Source organism: Neomonachus schauinslandi, chromosome 9 (genome assembly GCF_002201575.2).
Source record: "Neomonachus schauinslandi chromosome 9, ASM220157v2, whole genome shotgun sequence".
Taxonomy (NCBI): Eukaryota; Metazoa; Chordata; class Mammalia; order Carnivora; family Phocidae; genus Neomonachus; species Neomonachus schauinslandi.
Window position 1 is genome coordinate 85,957,198 of NC_058411.1, and position 21,163 is coordinate 85,978,360.

Consider the following 21,163-nt stretch of genomic DNA (forward strand, 5'->3'; position numbering starts at 1 on the left):
GCTGTGGGTTTTTCATAGATGGCTTTTATGATATTGAGGTATGTACCCTCTATCCCTATACTCTGAAGAGTTTTGATCAAGAAGGGATGCTGTACTTTGTCAAATGCTTTTTCTGCATCTATTGAGAGGTCATATAATTCTTCTTCTTTCTTTTATTAATATATTGTATCACATTGATTTGGGATGTTGAACCAACCTTGCAGCCTAGGGATAAATCCCACTGGGTCTTGATGAATAATCCTTTTAATGTACTGTAGGATCCCATTGGCTAGTATTTTGGTGAGAATTTTTGCATCCATGTTCATCAGGGATATTGGTCTGTAATTCTCCTTTTTGATGGGCTCTTTGTCTGGTTTTGGGATCAAGGTAATGGTGGCCTCATAAAACGAGTTTGGAAGTTTTCCTTCCATTTCTATTTTTTGGAACAGTTTCAGAAGAGTAGGTATTAATTCTTCTTGAAATGTTTGGTAGAATTCCCCTGGGAAGCCATCTGGCCCTGGGCTTTTGTTTGTTGGGAGATTTTTGATGACTGCTTCAATTTCCTTAGTGGTTATAGATCTGTTCAGGTTTTCTATTTCTTCCTGGTTCGGTTTTGGTAGTTGAATACATCTCTAGGAATGCATCCATTTCTTCCAGATTATCTAATTTGCTGCCATATAGTTGCTCATAATATGTTCTTACAGTTGTTTGTATTTCTTTGGTGTTGGTTGTGATCTCTCCTCTTTCATTCATGATTTTATTTATTTGGGTCATTTCTCTTTTCTTTTTGATAAGTCTGGCCAGGGGTTTATCAGTCTTGTTAATTCTTTCAAAGAACCAGCTCCTAGTTTCGTTGATCTGTTCTACTGTTCTTTTGGTTTCTATTTCATTGATTTCTGCTCTGATCTTTATTATTTCTCTTCTCCTGCTGGGTTTAGGCTTTACTTGCTGTTCTTTCTCCAGCTCCTTTAGGTGTAGGGTTAGGTTGTGTACTTGAGACCTTTCTTGTTTCTTGAGAAAGGCTTGTATTGCTATATACTTTCTTCTTAGGACTGCCTTTGCTGCATCCCAAGGATTTTGAACAGTTGTGTTTTCATTTTCATTGGTTTCCTGAATTTTTTTAATTCTTCTTTAATTTCCTGGTTGACCCATTTATTCTTTAGTAGGATGCTCTTTAGCCTCCATGTATTTGAGTTCTTTCCGACTTTCCTCTTGTGATTGAGTTCTAGTTTCAAAGCATTGTGGTCTGAAAATAGGCAGGGAATGATCCCAATCTTTTGCTACTGGTTGAGACCTGATTTGTGACCTAGGATGTGATCTCTTCTGGCGAATGTTCCATAGGCACTAGAGAAGAATGTGTATTCCATTGCCTTGGGGTGGAATGTTCTGAATATGTCTGTGAAGTCCATTTGGTCCAGCGTGTCATAAAGTCTTTATTTCCTTGTTGATCTTTTGCTTAGATGATCTGTCCATTTCAGTGAGGGGGGTGTTAAAGTCCCCCACTATTATTGTATTGTCGATGTGTTTCTTTGCTTTTATTATTAATTGCCTTATATAATTGGCTGCTCCCATGTTAGGGGCATAGATATTTACAATGTTAGATCTTGTTGGATAGACCCTTTAAGTAGGATATAGTGTCCTTCCTCATCTCTTATTATAGTCTTTGATTTAAAATCTAATTTGTCTGATATAAGGATTGCCACCCCAGCTTTCTTTTGGTGTCCATTAGCATGGTAAATGGTTTTCTACCCCCTCACTTTCAATCTGGGGGTGTCTTTGGGTCTAAAATGAGTCTCTTGCAGACAGCATATCTATGGATCTTGTTTTTTTATCCAATCTGATAGCCTGTGTCTTTTGATTGGGGCATTTAGCCCTTTTTCATTCAGGGTAACTATTGAAAGATAGGAATTTAGTGCCACTGTATTGCCTGTAAGGTGACTGTTACCGTATATTGTCTGTGTTCCTTTCTGGTCTATGTTGCTTTTAGGCTCTCTCTTTGCTTAGAGGACCCCTTTCAATATTTCTTTTGGGCTGGTTTCATGTTTGCAAATTCCTTTAGTTTTTGTTTGTCCTGGAAGCTTTTTATCTGTCCTTCTGTTTTCAATGACAGCCTAGCTGGATATAGTATTCTTGGCTGCATATTGTTCTCATTTAGTGCTCTGAATATATCCTGCCAGTCCTTTCTGGCCTGCCAGGTCTCTGTGGATAGGTCTGTTGCCAATCTAATGTTTCTACCATTGTAGGTTACAGATCTCTTCTCCTGAGCTGCTTTCAGGATTTTCTCTTTGTCTCTGAGACTTGTAAGTTTTACTATTAGATGTTGGGGTGTTGACCTATTTTTATTGATTTTGAGGGAGTTCTCTGTGCCTCCTGGATTTTGATGCCTGTTTCCTTCCCCAAATTAGGGAAGTTCTCTGCTATAATTTGGTCCAATATACTGTCTGCCCCTCTCTTTCTTCTTCTTCTGGGATCCCAATTATTCTAATATTGTTTCTTCTTACGGTATTACTTATCTCTTGAATTCTGCCCTCGTGATCCAGTAGTCGTTTATCTTCTTTTTCTCAGCTTCTTTATTTTCCATCATTTGGTCTTCTATATCATTGATTCTCTCTTCTGTCTCATTTATCCTAGCAGTCAGAGCCTCCATTTTTGATTGCACCTCATTAATAGCCTTTTTGATTTTGACTTGGTTAGATTTTAGTTCTTTTATTTCTCCAGAAAGGGTTTCTCTAATAACTTCCATTTTTTTTTCAAGCCCAGCTAGTATCTTTAAAATCATCATTCTGAACTCTAGTTCTGACATCTTACTAATGTCCGTATTGATTAGGTCCCTGGCAGTCGGTACTGCCTCTTGTTCTTTTTTTTGAGGTGATTTTTTCCGTTTTGTCATTTTGTCCAGAGGAGTATAGATGAATGAGAGAACAAAATGCTAACAGGGTAACAACTACCCCAGAAAAATATACACTATACAAATCAGAAGAGACCTGAAACTTGGGGGGAAAGAAAGGGAAAGAAAGAAAAAAGAAAAAGATAAAAACAAACAAACAAAAAAACAGGATATGATCAAATATGATCAGGCTGGTGCATAGATCAGTGCCACACACTAGATTTTGGGTGTATTTTGGTTTGTTAGAAGAAAGTGCCTCCCAAAAATTTTGAAGAAAGAAAAACATATATGTACAAAAACAAGGGTAAATACGATGAAGGGATGGAAATGACCATAAAGATGAAAAATATAAAAGATTTTATAAAAGGAATTGATAAGATAAGAAGTTGATTGAAGAAAGAAAGAAGAGGATTAAAAAACACCAAAGTGGGAGAGAATGTGATCAGGCAGGAGAAAAGAACAAAGCCATACACTAGAGATTTAGGGTATATTTTGGTCTGTTTAAAAAAACTGTATCCCAAAATTTTAAAGAGAGAACAAATTTTATATATATACCAAAAATAATGGTAACTGCTATGAAGGGTTAGAATATGACTCTGAAAATGAAAAATAAAAAAGAATTTTTAAGAAAGGGGTTGATAAGATGTTGGTTGAAAAAGGGAAAAAGAAAAATTAAAAAAAAAAGTTAAAAGAAATTAACTTTGAAAGACTAAAGAATCAGGTGGAAAAAAGCCATGAATACTATGTGCTGTATTCCCCTGGTGCTGGAGTTCTGCCATTCTCATTGATTGGTAAACTTGGTCTTCATTGGCTGTTCTTGCTGATCTTCTGGGGGAGGGACCTGTCACAGTGGTTCTCTGATGTCTTTGCCGGAGGCGGAATTGCCCCACCCTTGCCGGGGGCCAGGCTAAGTAATCTGCTTGGGTTTGCTCTCTGAAGCTTTTGTTCCCTGGAAGCTTTCCATACAGCTTTGGAGGATGAGAGAGAAAATGGCGGCCTCCCAATCTCCGCCCCGGAGGAGCCGAGAACTCAGGGCCCCACTCCTCAGTGAGCCCCCAGGGAAAAGCAGTCAATCACTCCCATCTCCCCAGTCTCCGGTTGCACTCCTGCACCTACTTTTAATTGGACTTTAAACTCAGTTGGTTTGGCTCCAGAGCTATAATATGTCTATGCTATATTTTAAATAAAATCACTCAAGATTTAAAAAATATATCTTCTTTAAAAAATATGGAGCTGACTGAGAATATTTTCAACTGACATTGTTTTCAAAAAGTCTATGTTTGTGGAATTTTTTTTGTTAACAGTGTAAAGCCAGATTGTAAGCAGACCTCACACAACATAGAAAGGACACCTGTGAAGTTTTGTGTTCAGTGTAGTTATAGATCTATTTAAGCATCTTTTCAGTCGAAGGCAGATCTCTTGTGTCATTGGTTGCTTGAGTTAGAGACAGAAGGTGATGTGCAGCACCCAAGATGGATGACAGCCACATCCCTTTCCTTTCACTAAAGCCCAAACCTGCCGTCATTACGTCAGGCCTTCTCTGTGCCAGCTCTTTAACATAATCACAGTATCAGTTGATGCCAGGCTGATCTGGGTCCTGCTAACAGGCATTTGGGAATGGTGATTAGGGCTTAGTGCATGGCTCTTATTCAGAGAGGACTGACCCAGCTATCACATACCATAAATACCGCCCTGACAGAAGCTTGAAAATTGGTTCTGGTTGATTGTCTTTACATGGTGCTGCTACTCATTGCTTAATTTCTTCCTGATGCTTTGCCATAAAGGTTCTGTAGCCTATAATTTTTATAAAAAATATATCTAATTCATGGTGTTAAAAAAAGGTTTCAGGTAACTAATCACATTTGTAGGACATCAGTCCTAGGATAACATTTGTACTTACTATCCTTTTTTTTTAAATGAGTGTAATAGGTTTAGTTTATTTGCTTTTTAAATCAGTATCAAATATATTGAACACCTATTATGTGAGAGGCACATAAATTTAATCCTGTCTGCCTCCCTTCCCCATCCTTCCCCCCACCCCCTTCCAGCTACTATGTACAGTACTCATTTTGTAAGACTCTCTATTAGATTGGTCTCCTGTTTTTTCATACTGTATGCAGATCTAACACTTTGGGTTTAGATCCCAGAACAGCAATAATGCTGAGAACATTTCCAATTCTTTGGATTTTTTGCAACATGAGGCAGAGTCTCAGCACACGCTCCCTCCAGTCCACTGCTCTCAGCCCTTATGCACACCATAAACACTAATAACACTGATAACTTGCATCAAATGCCATTGTGGACAGCCATGTTCCAGCCACTGTCCCTTCCCTCCCAATTCTACACTCCAACCCAAAGTTTCACTATCTTAGCAAAGGTAAGCTCTCTGAAGACAAATTCTTCTGTCACTATGTCCCCAAGATCCAGAATACTGCCTGGCATGTGTCAAAGGATCAATAGCTCCTTGTTGATTCAAGTATGGCACATCCATGAAAATATGCTATTTACCTTTTTTCCTCCCTTTTCATAAGCGTCTTGGTTCTTTTTTTTTTTTTTTTTAAAGATTTTATTTATTTATTTGACAGAGAGAGACACAGCGAGAGAGGGAACATAAGCAGGGGGAGTGGGTGAGGGAGAAGCAGGCTTCCAGTGGAGCAGGGAGCCCGATGTGGGGCTCGATCCCAGGATCCTGGGATCATGACCTGAGCCGAAGGCAGACGCTTAATGACGAGCCACCCAGGCACCCCAAGGGTCTTGGTTCTTATCGTTGTATTGTAAGTTTATTAGTAGAAATATTTTTTTAGTGTTCTTATCATTGTATTGTAAGTTTATTAGTAGAAATATATTTTTTTAGTTAACTACATTTTGTCTGATTACAAAAATAACATGCATTACTTCTAGATATTTTTGGAAAACACAGAAAAAATTAAAAAGAAGTAAATAAAAAACTTCATACCTTAACACTGTCTCCTTTTTTTTTTTTTTAATTTGGTATCATAATTTCTAGATGGGTTTGGATCCTGTTTTCCACTTGTCATTTTATTGGGAATCTTCCTCCTTACCATGATTTTACATATATATATATATGTGTGTGTATATATGTATGCATCTATCTATATGTATATATATATGACTCTATCCATATAAAATATATATAAAACATAAACTATAAAATCTATGTAAAATATAGATAGATAGATAGATAGATAGATATAGTCTTGCTTTTTGTTATGGGGGATGAGAGAAATATGTGTTATCTTTATTGTGGTGATGGTTTCTTGGGTGGATGTATATATTGAAAATTGCCAAGTTTTAGATTTAAAATATGTGCAGTTTAGTTGATTTCAACAATGCCTCAGTAAAATTACCAAAAAATGGCATGGGTTAGTCTTTTGAAGCATTCTTAAATACACAAAGAGAAATACCATCAGAAGTGCTATAGAGTGACACAAAGAATATTATAATAAAAGCCCCCGACTTATATGTACAGGACTTCCCTTGTGCAGGATGGCTTTGATGATTAAAAGTAGACTTTGTGGACATGTGCCTTCATGATGTGCCCCTTTGTAGATGTGCTCTGTGGGTGTGTGACCTGTGTAGTCACAGAGGATTCTACTCTTTGTTTAATGCTCTACTGTCATCATCTTAAATTTCTTTTTTTTTTCCTGGCTGAAATAACAGAAATTTATTTTCTCACAGTTTGGAGGCTGGAAGCTACAAGTCCTTCTTGGCTTGCAGATGGCTGCCTACTTGCTATGTAGCCGCACGATCACTCTAGCTTTTTTGTGCTTAGTGCTCGCACTAAGCAGAGCACTAAGCACATGGTATATTTTTCCATCCTCTGATTTTAACTTCGGTATCTTCATCTTTAGAGTGGGTTTCTTGTTACTCTACCATGGCTGGAAGCAGAAGTTGCCTCCTTCTTACTTTTCTAACTAGTTTGTTCTTTCCTGTAAATGTCTTTTCTTTTTGATCAGCCAGAGTTTGATTCTGTGGTTTGCAATCAAGAACCTTGGTGGTACAACACTGCTGCTGGGAGCAGACTGTGAGCAACCATTCCTCAAGAGCAGTTGATGGATCCAGGCTTGCTATGTGGGGGCAAAAGTTGGTGAAAATGCCTTTATACTAGGAGATGGTCTTCTGGGCACTCAGGGCATGCAGTGGTGAAAAGAATCCCTTATTATCACCTGAAATGAATAGCTCATTGAATACAAAATTTAGAGAAATAAAACGGCTCTTGGGATTGCGGGATTTGGAAGGAGTGGATAATTTAAAATATTAAGGGATGGCCCGACATAGCCAGACCTTACAGGAAGGGGGATAAGAAAGTAAATATCATAGCTTTCCTCTCCAACCTCAGTCTGTTGTGCGGAGGCTCTCCATTGGTCTCATTTGTTGTATTTTGAGTGATTTTGGATTGTATCATGTACCTTATGAATGTCATATTGTAGAGACTCTGGATGTTGTTGTGCCTTTCCTCGAATGAGTCATGTTTTCTTCATTCTAGCAAACTTGATTAGATATGAGCTCCAAACTCTGCTTTTCTCCAGCTCCAAACTCAGCTCAGTTCTAATCTTTTACCTTTAGCTGAGGTACTTTGAGCCTGCTCCTTGCATACGTGGCTCAGGAGTCAGCCAGACATGTGGGGAGGCAGAATTTGAGTATTCCCTTTCTGGTTCCTTTCCTTCCAAAATTTTTCCTTTATCCAATGACTGCAGTTACCCTGCACTCAGTACTCTGACTCCCTAGGCCAGAAACGGCAGTTTTTCCACCCATGCCTGATGCTCTGTATATGCTAACTGAGCCTCCCTTCAGGTTATAAGAGAAGCAGCAAAATGGAGTACTTACCCCATGTAATGTCCTCTCTCATGCATGGACTCCTCACTGGAGTCTACTTTCCTTCACTCTCTTGTGCCTCCATGTAGCTGCTTCTTGTATAGGTTCGTATTTCATAGTATCTATCTGTGGAGGGCTTATTCCATGTGGATTCTGTAGAGGGTTTATTCTACACGGAGGAGGATGTTTACTTGGCTATTACTAGAAACTCAATCCTTGTTTGAAAACATCTCTTTGTGGGCGCCTTGGTGGCTCAGTTGGTTAAGCGTCTGCCTTTGGCAAGGTCATGATCCCTGGGTCTTGGGATCGAGCCCCACATCAGGATCCCTGCTCAGCAGAGAGCCTGCTTCTCCCTGCCCCTCTGCTGCTCCCCCTGCTTGTGCTCTCTCTCTCAATCTGTCAAATAAATAAATAAAATCTTTTGTTTTTTCTCTTCATGTCCTAGAAGGTCCCTCTCCCCACTATTATGGATGCAATGAACCGCTCAAATGCTTTCAGGTTGGTGGTAAAATCGGGGTCCCCGGCTGTTACATGTGGAAGGGCATTAAAGATTATTTAGCAGAACCTCTTCATTGCACAGATGAGAAAACTGAGTTTCGAGGAAGCAAGTAATTTACCTACAATGCTGGGGAAGATGAGTGAGAGCGATGTGCAAGAGATACCTGAGTTTGCCAAGGAGAGACACATCTTCTGAAGACTGAAATGTAACTTGTGAAACCGGTGGGGAAGAAACTTTCTTTGGTGCCTCTCTGTAGCAGTGATAAGGGTATTACAGATTCAGAGGCTTGAAATGAGTAAGAGAAAGGATTTCTTTGGAAATCTTGTCTGAAACTGCCATAAATTTTAGAAACATCCAGTTGGAAAATACATCAAACATGTCTTTTCTCAAGCAAGTTGTCACATTTCATCACCATTGCTGGTTTTCTATTTCAGTCTCTGTCTCCTGAAGCAGCTGTGTTCACACTGAAGAGAGGCTCGGAGCTTGAGACAGACGATGACATGTGTTGCCTCAAGTGAGAAGCCTTTACCAAAAGGTTTATAGGTCTTCTCAGTCTTTGTTTGCTTGTCTGTTTAAATAAGAATATACAGACTTCTCCCCGATGTCCTACTCCTTCCCTCATCTCTCCTTTTCTCCCACTCCATCACAACTGACAACATTTGGAAAAGATGACCTCAGTCGAGTCTCTTACCAGTAGTCACTCCTTATGTCAAAATTGAATCTCGACACCTTATTTATCCAGTCACCTTGGTAGATTGGATGGTTAAAACTTCTTAAATTTACATTTTCTGGGTTTTTGTTCTTGGTGGTTTTGATTCCAGAATCGTAAAAGTAAGTTAAGGGAGTAGGGGGAAAACTGAAGCCAAGTCAAGCAAAAACTTGGTGGTTGGGTGTTTGGGTGGGTGCGTGGGATGGGGCGGGGGGGTGGTTTGAACACAGTATCAAACATGAGTGCCTAGAAGTAGAAGTACATTAAGATATAAAATACTTAGTCCCTAAATTACATACATTTGATGCAATTTGTGGGAGATTGTATCTTCAAATAGAAAGAAATGTGGATTTTATTTATTTTATTTTATTTTATTATTACTATTTTTTAAAAAGATTTTATTTATTTGTTTGACCGAGACACAGCGAGAGAGGGAACACAAGCCGGGGGAGTGGGAGAGGGAGAAGCAGGCTTCCTGCTGAGCAGGGAGCCCGATGTGGGGCTCGATCCCAGGACCCTGGGATCATGACCCCAGCTGAAGGCAGATGCTTAACGACTGAGCCACCCAGGAGCCCCAAGAAATGTGGATTTTAAAAAAAGTGACTTCATTTAAATTGGGCAACTTTGTATTTGGAATTATACTCCCCTGGTGGCAGGGCTAACACGTGAGAGGTAACAGTTGGCCTGCTAGCCTTTCTGGGATTTGAGAGCCATTTGTTCATCCCAAAGATCATAGCTCTTTATTAAATGAGTAAAGAGGGAGTGGATTCATAGACCTGGAAGGATGCATTTTCTCATACATAAGCACCACAACACAAGACACTATGAAGTCTTTTCCTGTTCTGAGGATGAAGGCCCTCTTAGTAACATGGTGGGATTTTTCAGATTCAGCATTTCAGTTGAATGCAGCCTGTTTAGGAGGAATTTACTGCAGGGGTGAGCACCGGATGGGTGCACCTCTGTCTTTGTAGGATGCATGAGCAGTGGAATGAATATATAACTTACTGTCAGTCCATAATAGCATCTTGTGACTGCTTTCCTGGGTTGGGGTTCATGCCAGTAACCCCACAGGTACAAGTCTTTTATTTGGAGATTGGGAGGTGAAGAAGTAGCAATGGGCCATAAAATGGTTTTCTCTGAAATCAGTTATTAAAAATAAGCTGTTGCCATCACTATCTTTCTCACTTTAAATGGAATTGACACTATGACCAAATAATTGGTGGTAATTGTAGGCCTGGTGTCAGATTTAATAAACCATTCAAACCACAAATCCTCTAAAGATATAGTTAGTTCTCTATCACAAGATAGGACTTTTCATATCCTTTAACACCTGATAACTGCTGTTTGTATTTTTCTTCAGTATAATATTTCCTGCTTTTTTAATAAAAGAGCTGTCATTTCTAATAAAAATTGAAAAAAAATCACCCAGGGAAATAACACAATTAGTGGGTATCACAGGCTGAGACATGCTGAATAAGTCCACATCTTCAAAAACTTGCAATAAAATTTTGACCCTAAGCTGGACCTTGTGCTGAGATTATAACTCACTGTGTGAAGTGAGTTTCTCATTTCTGAGGTTTCTTAGTCTGGTCCCCTTGTCTCTGGAGGGCCTCTTCCCTGGAATGAGTAGTGGATTTGCTTGATCTTGGCTGAGTAGAAGCTGAACACCCTTTCTACTCCTTGGGGAACAGAAGCACATTCCTTCTTTTTGGCCCATGTGATAGAGTGAATTCACAATACACTACACATTTTTGTGTTAGAATTATGTACATCCATGCCCTTTATCATGTCTTTGCAGTCTCTCACATTAAAGTGGGGAGAGTGTATTTCCCTATTGATGTTGGGACTGGTCATACAACTTGGGACTTCCTGTGGTGCATGGAATATCTGTGGAAGTGGCAGAGTATGCTTGTTTAAAGCCAGGGCCTCAAGAGGCATCATGTATTTCGGCTTATGCGCTTGCACTGATGACATTGTACACGAGAAAAACATGCTCCATATAGCCTCTGGTCCAAGGAGGATGAGAGACTCATGGAGCAGACCTCACCCTGACTGATCTGCAGTCTGAAGCAGAGCTACTGCAGCTGAACTGTAGTGAGCCAGGAAAGTAAATGCTTGTTGCTATAAGCTCTTGGGCTTTGGGGTGGTTTGTTATATAGCATTATTGTGGCAATAGCTGACAGCTACAGATCTCAAGCAAGATATGGAGTGAGCCTGTGACCTAAGTGTGGCCGATCAACTGCTTTTGAATGAGCCCTTAAAACTTGAAGGAGAGGCAGAAAGTGGGGGGTGGGTGGTGAGTGTCAGACAAAGACATTTTTCTTGGTGGCCGTGACTGGGTTGGTCAGGCAGCATGGCAGGGAGTGTCTGGGGTGGCAAAGCTTGATGAGCCCTGGTCAGTGGTTGGGGCCAACAAGTGCTGGTGGTGGGTCCTGAGTGGACTGTTCCTATGGCAGGGTTCTCACTATAGCTCACTGCCCTTAGTGTTCACCCTAGTCTTGTTTACCAGGCCTTCTGTGACTCTCAGTCACTCAATATCCTTTGGGTAAATTCTCTTTCTGCTTAGGTTTGCAGGGATCGATTACATATTTGCAACCAAGAACCCTGACTAGTACTCCATGGATTGGGAAGGAACTTGGTTTTCCCATGATTATATCCCCTTTGCTTGGCTTTCTAATACATGTAACATGGTCCTGGATTGTCTCCTGTAATCCTCCACACATCTCTCTGCACAGTATAGCAGTGTGGTTCGGAGCTATCACTTCACACTACAGGGTTTGCTCTCTGTGTTTGCAACTGACTGTCTTGCTGGGCAAGCCATTTAACCTCTCTCTGGTTAGATCCTAGTGATCAAATGATACTACAAACAGTTTGTGTGCAGCTTATAGGCACTTAAAATAATATCTGTTCCATGAGAAACTGCCAGTAAGTACTAGCTGCAAGTAGTAGTATGATGTAGTTGAGATGATAATGATGATGAGATGCTGCTGCTGCTGTTAGTATTACTGTGTGAGAGCACAATTATCTGTGACTCTCATCCTAAGTCACACAGATGTAAACGGTAGAGTTGGGATCTATTCTGTTTTCCTGGCTTTCCATAGTTGCAAAGCTTTATGACTTAATGCAGTAGTTCTGAACCTTTTGTCCTGCCTGGCTCATATGTCTACAGCACTCCAACGGCCATGTCTAGAGTTTGAAGATGCTCTTCCTGTACTGTATTGGGGTGGTAGTGTTCCAACCCATGTCCATTTTGGATGGCTTTAGTAGCTCATACCTTACCACTGTTCTTTTCTATTTAGATCCCTGCATTTCTCCATTCCTACATCCTTATCTGAGAATTTCTGCAGAGTGATCAACTACTTCTGATGGAAGTTTTTGTGTTATATCTCCTAGGGCTTGGGTGGGGAGAAGACTGAAAATGACTACTAGATAATCCAGTTGGTCCTACATGGTGGTGTTTTGATGGTGGTAGTGGAAGGTGTGTCTTGAGCAAGCATCCAGGAAGATGCAGCCATGGTACCAGGAAGCAGCAGAGGAAAGACCTGGAGGGGGCACCAGCATTTTGGGATGGAAGAGTCAGAGAAATCTTCACTTCTTTATTTTTTTTTAGAGAGCTAGAGAGAGAGTATGCATGCATGTGGGTGGGGGAGGGGTGGAGGGAGAGGGAGAGAGGATTTTTTTTTTTTTTAAAGATTTTATTTATTTATTTGAGAGAGAGAGAATGAGAGAGAGCACATGAGAGTGGGGAGGGTCAGAGGGAGAAGCAGACTCCCTGCTGAGCAGGGAGCCCGATGTGGGACTCGATCCCGGGACTCCAGGATCATGACCTGAGCCGAAGGCAGTCGCTTAACCAACTGAGCCACCCAGGCGCCCGGGAGAGAGGATCTTAAGCAGGCTCCAAACCCAGCATGGAACCGAATGCAGGGCTTGATCTCACAACCCTGAGATCATAACCTGAGCCTAAATCAAGAGTTGGATGCTTAACTGACTGAGCCACCCTGGTGCCTCTTCACTTCTTTTCCCTAAGACTCTCCCTGGTTCAAGAATGTTGCTGGTACCAAAGCAATAAGAGATACCATAACAGATTTGAAGCTTAGCCCCAAACTCCAGGTGTGTGAAGTATCACTTTATATTGTGTAATTCAGTCACTCTTCCTCTGCTAGATAATTAATACTCAGCCACTCTGAGGGTTCCCCCTTTACACTGCCCCCCACCCCTGGCCTCTGCCTCATGGATTTAGTTCAGTGTTTCAGGTATTACTCAGTGCCATGTTTGGGACATAAGGAGAATTTGGGGGACCTCTAATGATTGGCCATCTGCCTCTAAGCTGAGACATCCTATGCCTTTGTCCTCATGATCCTTTCAAGTGTTGGGACACTGTTGCTTCCTGAATATGCTGGGGCTTTGAAAACCTTTGTGAGTCCAGGGTCTGTACCTAGGGTGTCATGCACCCACAGCACTTCTTAGCATGTTGCTTCCTCCCTGGCTGCAATGCCAGGAAGTGGGAGTCTGGATCCCTGCTGATTTAGCACACAGCTCTCTCTTTCACAATTCTTGAATTTCAGGGAGTCCTTTTCTAGTCTGGGGGGAGTCTTCTCCCTCCATGTTTTGTTGTTGTTGTTGTTTTATTCTTTTATGTTTCTGCTACACATTTCTGACATCCCATCTCTGCTCTTCTACTTTCCTTCCTACTTCTTCTGGGAACTTGTGGAATTCTCCAGGGATAATTTATTTTTTGAATTACCTACCTTCCTTGGGCCATTGAGCCGAGCTTTGCTACTAGCTTGAATAAAGGGAAGAGGAACTATGAGGAATTCTCTATACTCATTGATTAATATATCCAAAGATTTTCTAACAGCATGAACAAAATCGAATGCAACACTCTGCAATTTAGTGTGAGTCAGCTCTATCACTGCCAGTCAGTTTCTGGACAAGTCACTTTGCTATTCTGTGCCTCAGTTTCCTCATTTGCAAATAGTACTCCAACTCCCCAAGCTCAAGGCACTGTTATGAGGATGAATGGATTAAGAGATATAAAGTGTTTTGAGAAAAGAAAAGATATCTGAAATTTCAGATATCTGAAATTAATAAATGAATCCCTCAGGACTCAGATGAATGCTGGAATATTTTGTATTGGCTGTAGTATTTTGATGTTGAATTTGTGGAAAAATATAATCCCTGAGGAGAGGGCGAGGGAAGTGAAGAATGAAAACAAAACCATACGAAAAGATAATAATGATGTTTCTCATCTCGGAATCATCTCCATCAAACAATTGATGGGCAATGAGATTGTGCTTATTTGCAGTTAAAGCTATTGCAATGTTGACAATTAAACATACATGCGGAACAGGATAATGGAGCAGTCCCATTTTATCACCAGTGTTAGCCATTTTCTCCACAGGGCACAAAGAGCATGTGGGAGAGCACTGAGCTCTGCATGATTTGCATGTAAAACGTGTTCTCTTTGTAGCCTGGAAGTGCCTCAGTGGGGTCAGAAGTCTGTGTTGGGTCATAGTGGGTCTCCTTGTCATTGCAGTCACTCACTGATAATTGCTCTGGCCTTGCTTCACTCCTCTCCTCCTCATTTCTTTGATTCGATGAAGAAATTACTGACCTGGAAGAGTCCTTCATGGCTGTTATCAGCCTCAGGGTGAGGGAGTTTTCCACCTTTATAGCCACTGGGTTCAGAGATTTCTCCACCAGTGACCTTGAGACTATACCCTTTCAGTTTAGAGACTAATAATGGCCACAAATGCAGCAACAATAATGAAGTGAAAGTATAGCAGATACTATTGATGCCCTGCCCCTACCCCTCATCTTACTTGGGATCATCAACTGCTATGGGACACAGTGGCTTCTTACTTGTAGCACCTGTTTCTCTTTTGCTGTGCCTGAAAACTTGCTTTGGTGCTGCTCAGCTTTGCTTCAGCTCTGTAGGTCCACCTGGAAATATGTGTGTGATAGTTTCATTCTCAAACAATGGAACATCTCAATCAGTAGGGGACAAGTCAGTGGCTTGACGCCTGCCCCCCCCCCCCCCCCCCCGCCCCCCAGCCTCCCATCTTTTAGTGTAGTGGTTCTCCAAGTGTGGCCCCTGGAACAGCAATATCAGTATCATCTGGGAACTTGTTAGAAATGCAAATTCTTGGACCCCATCCCAAACCTACTGAATGGGAAACTCTGAGAATGGAGCTCAGCAATCTGTATTAACAAGTCCTCCAGGAGATTTTTCTGTGTCCTCAAGTCTGAGAACCACTGCTTTAATGGAATAATTCTGAGCTGGCTTTCCCACATTTTCTCAGACAGTCTACTTTTTTTTTTTTTTTTAAAGATTTTATTTATTTATTTGAGAGAGAGCAAATGAGAATGAGTGGGGGGAGGGGCAGAGGGAGAAGCAGGCTCCCCACTGAACAGGGAGCCCAATGTTGGGCTCGATCCCAAGACCTTGGGATTGTGACCTGAGCTGAAGGCAGAGGCTTAACCAACTGAGCCACCCAGGTGCCCCTCTCAGACAGTCTAGATGGGCTTGAGCCACTAATACATCCTTTATTGACCCTTCTCGCCTCCCTGTCTTGCTTTGCCCACCTCCTTATTTGTACTTCTGAGGATCACCTCCCAAATAAACTACTGCATCCAAACCCTTTTCTCAGGGTTTGTTTTAGGGACTTACCAATTCAGGATAAAAACCACCATCTGTCGAACATCTACCATGTTATAAAGCACTATGTGTTAGGTGCTTTATATATATGTATAGTCTCTTTTAATCCTCACAGATGAGGAAGCCAAGACCCAGCAAAATGAATTCAGTTGTCTAGAGTCATTGCTTGTGTGTGCTAATCATCACTTGTTTACATCTCTGTCTGTCTGACTACAAAGCACACACACACTGAGGACTGCAAAGCCAAAAACTCATATATATACTGGGTTAAGAGCATGAGATTTGGAGTCAAATTTTTGTGTGTTTAAAAGCCGGTGTACCAAAAAAAAAAAAAACAAACCAGTCTACCATGTCATAGTTATGTAACCTTGGAGAATTTTCTTCATCTCTCTGAACCTTAGTTTTTTCTTCTGTGCAAAAGTAATCATGGCCACCTCATGATAGTGCTCACCATAGCATTATTTACACAGGACACTGTGGTGGCTAAATATGGTTTCATTTGGTTCTTACCCCATCTTGGGATAGGTGTCCTATTCATTTTTTGAAATTTTATTATTTTATTTTATTTTGGGGGAAGATTTTATTTATTTGAGAGAGAGCATGAGTTGGGGGAGGGGGCAGAGGGAGAGGGAGAGTGAGAAGCAGACTTCCCGCTGAGCAGGGAGCCTGAACCTGACACCGAGCTGGACCCCAGGACCCTGAGGTCATGACCTGAGCCTAAGACATATGCTTAACCAACTGAGCCAACCAGATGCCCCTTTGTTTTATTTTATTTTATTTTTAAAAGATTTTATTCATTTATTTATTTTGAGGGTGAGAGAGTGAGGCGAGGAGCAGAGGGAGAGGGACAAGCAGACTCCGTGCTGAGCACAGAGCCTGATGTGGGGCTGGCTCCATCTCACCACCCTGGGATTGTGACCTGAGCTGAAACCAAGAGTCAGATGCTTAACCGACTGAGCCACCCAGGCGCCCCTCATCTTCATTTTATTTTATTCATTTATTAAAAAGATTTTATTTATTTATTTGACAGAGAGAGAAAGAGATAGCGAGAGCAGGAACACAAGCAGGGGGAGCGGGAGAGGGAGAAGCAGGCTTCCTGCCAAGCAGGGAGCCCGATGCGGGGCTCGATCCCAGGACCCCGGGATCATGACCTGAGCTGAAGGCAGACGCTTAACGACTGAGCCACCCAGGCGCCCCCCGCCCAATCTTCATTTTAAAGAGAAAGAAAGTTAGTAGCCTGCATTTGCTTTCCCAACTCTCTTCTAGTAGGTCCTAAAAACCTCAAAAAATTCTTGCTCAGTACAAATGTTAGTGTGTAGAAACATACTTTTACATTTCTTCAAGACTATTCTGGTGAGATGAGCATTGCTTTCTTGCCACCCGGAGAAAAATCAGTACTTAGGAGCATCATGCAAATTTAGCAGGTAGTAGGCAGGCACCCTTAGTACTGTCATTTATACCAGCAGAACTGTGAGCCCAGGCCAGAGAGACAGGAGCTTGGAGCTGGAAGGGACCTTCAAGATAACCTCGTCTAACTGCCTGATTTTATGGATGAGGAACATGTGGAGGAGTTAAGGAATTTGTCCAAGGTGATACTCCAATTTAATGGGGCTCAGAGCAAGTCCCAGCCAAGCTAATGGGCAGGTACAACAGACAGTACTGACCTCTTTTTTTTTTTTTTTTAAATTAATTAATTTATTTATTCTTATGTTAATCCCCATACATTACATCATTAGTTTTAGATGAAGTGTTCCATGATTCATTGTGCATAACACCCAGTGCTCCATGCAGAATGTGCCCTTCTCAATACCCACCACCAGGCTAACCCATGCTCCCACCCCCCTCCCCTCTAGAACCCTCAGTTTGTTTTTCAGAGTCCATCGTCTCTCATGGTTCGTCTACCCCTCTGATTTCTCCCCCTTCATTCTTCCCCTCCTGCTACCTTCTTCTTCTTCTTCTTTTTTTTTTTTCTTAACATATATTGCATTATTTGTTTCAGAGGTACAGATCTGAGATTCATCAGTCTTGCACAATTCACAGCGCTTACCAGAGCACATACCCTCCCCAGTGTCTATCACCCAGTCACCCCATCCCTCCCACCCCACCCCCCACTCCAGCAACCCTCAGTTTGTTTCCTGCGATTAAGAATTCCTCATATCAGTGAGGTCATATGATACATGTCTTTCTCTGTTTGACTTATTTCGCTCAACATAATAGCCTCCAGTTCCATCCATGAGTCCTGACCTCTTTTTATCCTGGCTTGTATCTAGGTCATGAGACCTGTCTCTGCTGTGTTAGTGACAACTACAGAAAATCCCAACAATCAAAAAAGCATACCTTTATTGCTGCAAAACTGTTTACTATACTCATTCCCACCTCCAAAAATCATCCCATTCAGAAGGGCCAAAGAACCCCGTCAATGCGGGCCTCAGTCCCTCCTGGTCTAAATAACATACCCCGAAACCGATTCCTTCCCTGGGCTCCCAGAAGTCCTTTCCCTCAAAAACCAATGAGGTTGTGGGTTCCGGTTACCTTTTCCCAGCTTACTCAAGGACTTGGTTAGAATTTCCCCAGAATTACTCCAGAATTTCCCCAAATTGAAGAGGAGAAAGTGACCTGAAGCGCACAGCAGAATCCTGTCTCCCATCGTTCTGCTCAGAGACTTTTGAACGGATGTCCGGTGTCTGGGTGTGGCTGAAGAGTGCCTGGTTCCCAGACGTGCCACGCTGCACACTGATGGGTGATCCTTAGAGCGGTCATAGCAGAGGTGTGCTGGTTTCCTGCAAAGACTGACCATGTATTTCCCCTCTTTCAGGCCCGCAGGATCATGGGATAGAGAGGCACCCACGTCTACAGGACACAGCAGAGACTTAACCTACCCGCCAATGCAAAGTGTCAGTTGAGCTTAATCCAACTCTAATTACCTTCCTCACTCCCTTTTGGGCCTTGAACAATAAGAAAGTTTCCAAAATGTTCCCAGGACCAGGTTTACTTCAGTTGGGTTGTCAAAGCATAATTAATTTGTTCTAAAGCAGGGTATTTATTCGTTGGGACTACAGCATTGTAATTATTAATTTAGATGTGTTGTGTTATAAAATATGCTGAAAATGTGAAGACAGTGGAAATATCTATATTTGAACAAAGTTACTGAAATTTGAAATATATTTCTACTAACAAAGAGTAAAAATAGAGTATTTCTGTATATAAGTCAAAATATATCAAGTATTATATATAGCATCAGAAATCTTCACTGGAGAGAAAGGTAAGGAGCTGTAAGGATGCATTTTAGGATAGCAGATAGGGGATGGGGTTGAGCACAGTATCAAGTATTATTAAATGCAAACAAAATAAGAACCATTGATGGCTTCACCACTTATAAATTTGACCAGTCCTTTTAAAATCCATTTCTATTTCCTGCCTGCACCTCCTCCTGGGGGTAATGAATTCTGCAAATTTATTACCTGCTGTGTGAAGCAATACTCCCATCAAGCACACTGGGAAACCGGCTCTTCCAGCTAAGGAAGGTGAGTGAACTCTCTGCCAGTTATTTCTGCTTATTAAGTGTGGCAGGGCCATTTGTGAGGTGGAGGGATTTTCTGACAAATTGTGTCATTGTGATGCATCATTTTCATAAATTATGTTATTATGCAGATTTAGGAAGCCTGAGCAATTGGTATAATTTTATCTTATGGACACCAATTGTATTTCCATCTTTGAAGTGACTGCTGGAGAGTGTGGATAAAATTGATGGCACTGTTGCTGGTGAGCAGGGCTTCATAGTATGCAATTTTGTATTAGTTTCATTTCTGACCTGAGTTTGTGTCTTTCTTTCCTTTTTTTTTTTTTCCTTTCTTAACTACTTTGAATCTATGTTATCTTGCTATTTGTGAGACACAATAAACCCTTTTTGAACATGAGGTGAGGAACTGACAAAGCAGAACCAGGCGGAGGTAGACAAACACACACAGACGGAAGGAAGCAGGGACATGGAGAAGAGACCAGGAGAAGTCACTGAGGGACAGAGACAGGGCCAGAGAGGGATGCAGGGCATGAGACTTGAATAACACAGGGACTTACACACTTCCTATCAATACTCACCTCATAAATGCAGCATTCTTTGTTGACCATTCCAAAGTTTCATTTTTCAGTAAATCGATCTCTGAATAATGGCCAGCAAGTGATAAAATACATCAATTACTCAACCAAATGACAAAGCCCATCGATAGTCCTGTAGAAGCAGAATACATGCCCTATATTCCACTGCATTTTTTTTTTTTAAGTCCGGCTTACCTAGGTATTGATTAAAAAGAGATTTTCTTTTTTTTTTTTAAACTCAGCTGTAGCAAATGACATCTCACCCAAAGCTTTGGAGCTGCTGACTTTCACTGAGCAGTTCCAGTAAGAAAAGGAACTATGGGCAGATAAGATGCAGGGCAGGCAGTGGGATTCTAAAGAGTGAGGCTGTTTATTTTTTTTATTTATAATTTTTAAAAAATATTTTATTTATTTGACAGAGAGAGAGAGAGAGGGGCAAGCAGAGGGAGAGGGAGAAGCAGGCTCCTTGCTGAGCAGGGAGCCCCATGTGGAGCTCGACCCCAGGACCCTGAGATCATGACCTGAACCAAAGGCAGATGCTTAACTGACTGAGCCACCCAGGAGCCTTAAGAGTAAGGCTGTTTAGATTAAGCTTTTATCATTTCACTTTCCTTTGCCTTTCCTCTTGTTGCTCATTGGAATTGTTTTCCTAATCCCTTTCTTTCATGGGGTTCCTCAGCCCTACTACTCAGACTCCCCTCTCCTTCAAGATTGCATCCCAGGCCACCTCTCTTTGGGTGCCCCAAGAAACTCAATTCTGTCTACTTTATTCAGAGCCAGCTGGCTTTCTGCACACCCTACTAGACTTTAGCCTTTCCCTTCTATATTCAAAGATTCATTGATGTGCAACAAAGCTTATTTTACCTGTCATGAGTCTTGGGTTTAAACAACAGAAAACAACTCTGGCTAATCTAAGCAGAAAAGGAATTTATTGGAAGGTCGTAGCAACTCTCAGAATCAGAGAAGAGGTCGTAGAACCAGCCTCAGAAAATGGGCAGGACCCAAAGAAAGCTCAGCAGGCAAGAATGTACCAGGGTATGGTACAAGAACAGTCTGGTTGAGATGCTACCGTGGCACCACTGAAGATGGACAGCTTGCTGTTGGTGGCGCTGCTGCCACCATATACAACATGACAGCCACTGCATCCTTAACCAACTGAGCCACCCAGGCGCCCGACAGCCACTGCATCCTTGATTCCATCACTGCAAATGGTTTCCATCTTCGAATCTTTTTTTTTTAAAGATTTTATTTATTTATTTGATAGAGAGAGAGAGAGAGAGTGAGAGCAGGAACACAAGCAGGGGGAGTGGGAGAGAGAGAAGCAGGCTTCCCAGGACCCTGGTATCATGACCTGAGCCAAAGGCAGATGCCCAACCGTCTGAGCCACCCAGGCGCCCCTCCATCTTTGAATCTTGAGGGAATAATAAAGAAATGCAGACCACACTGGCCTAGCCTGGGTCATGTGATTGTTCTGTTGGTTAGAGAATGGGGACAGGGAAC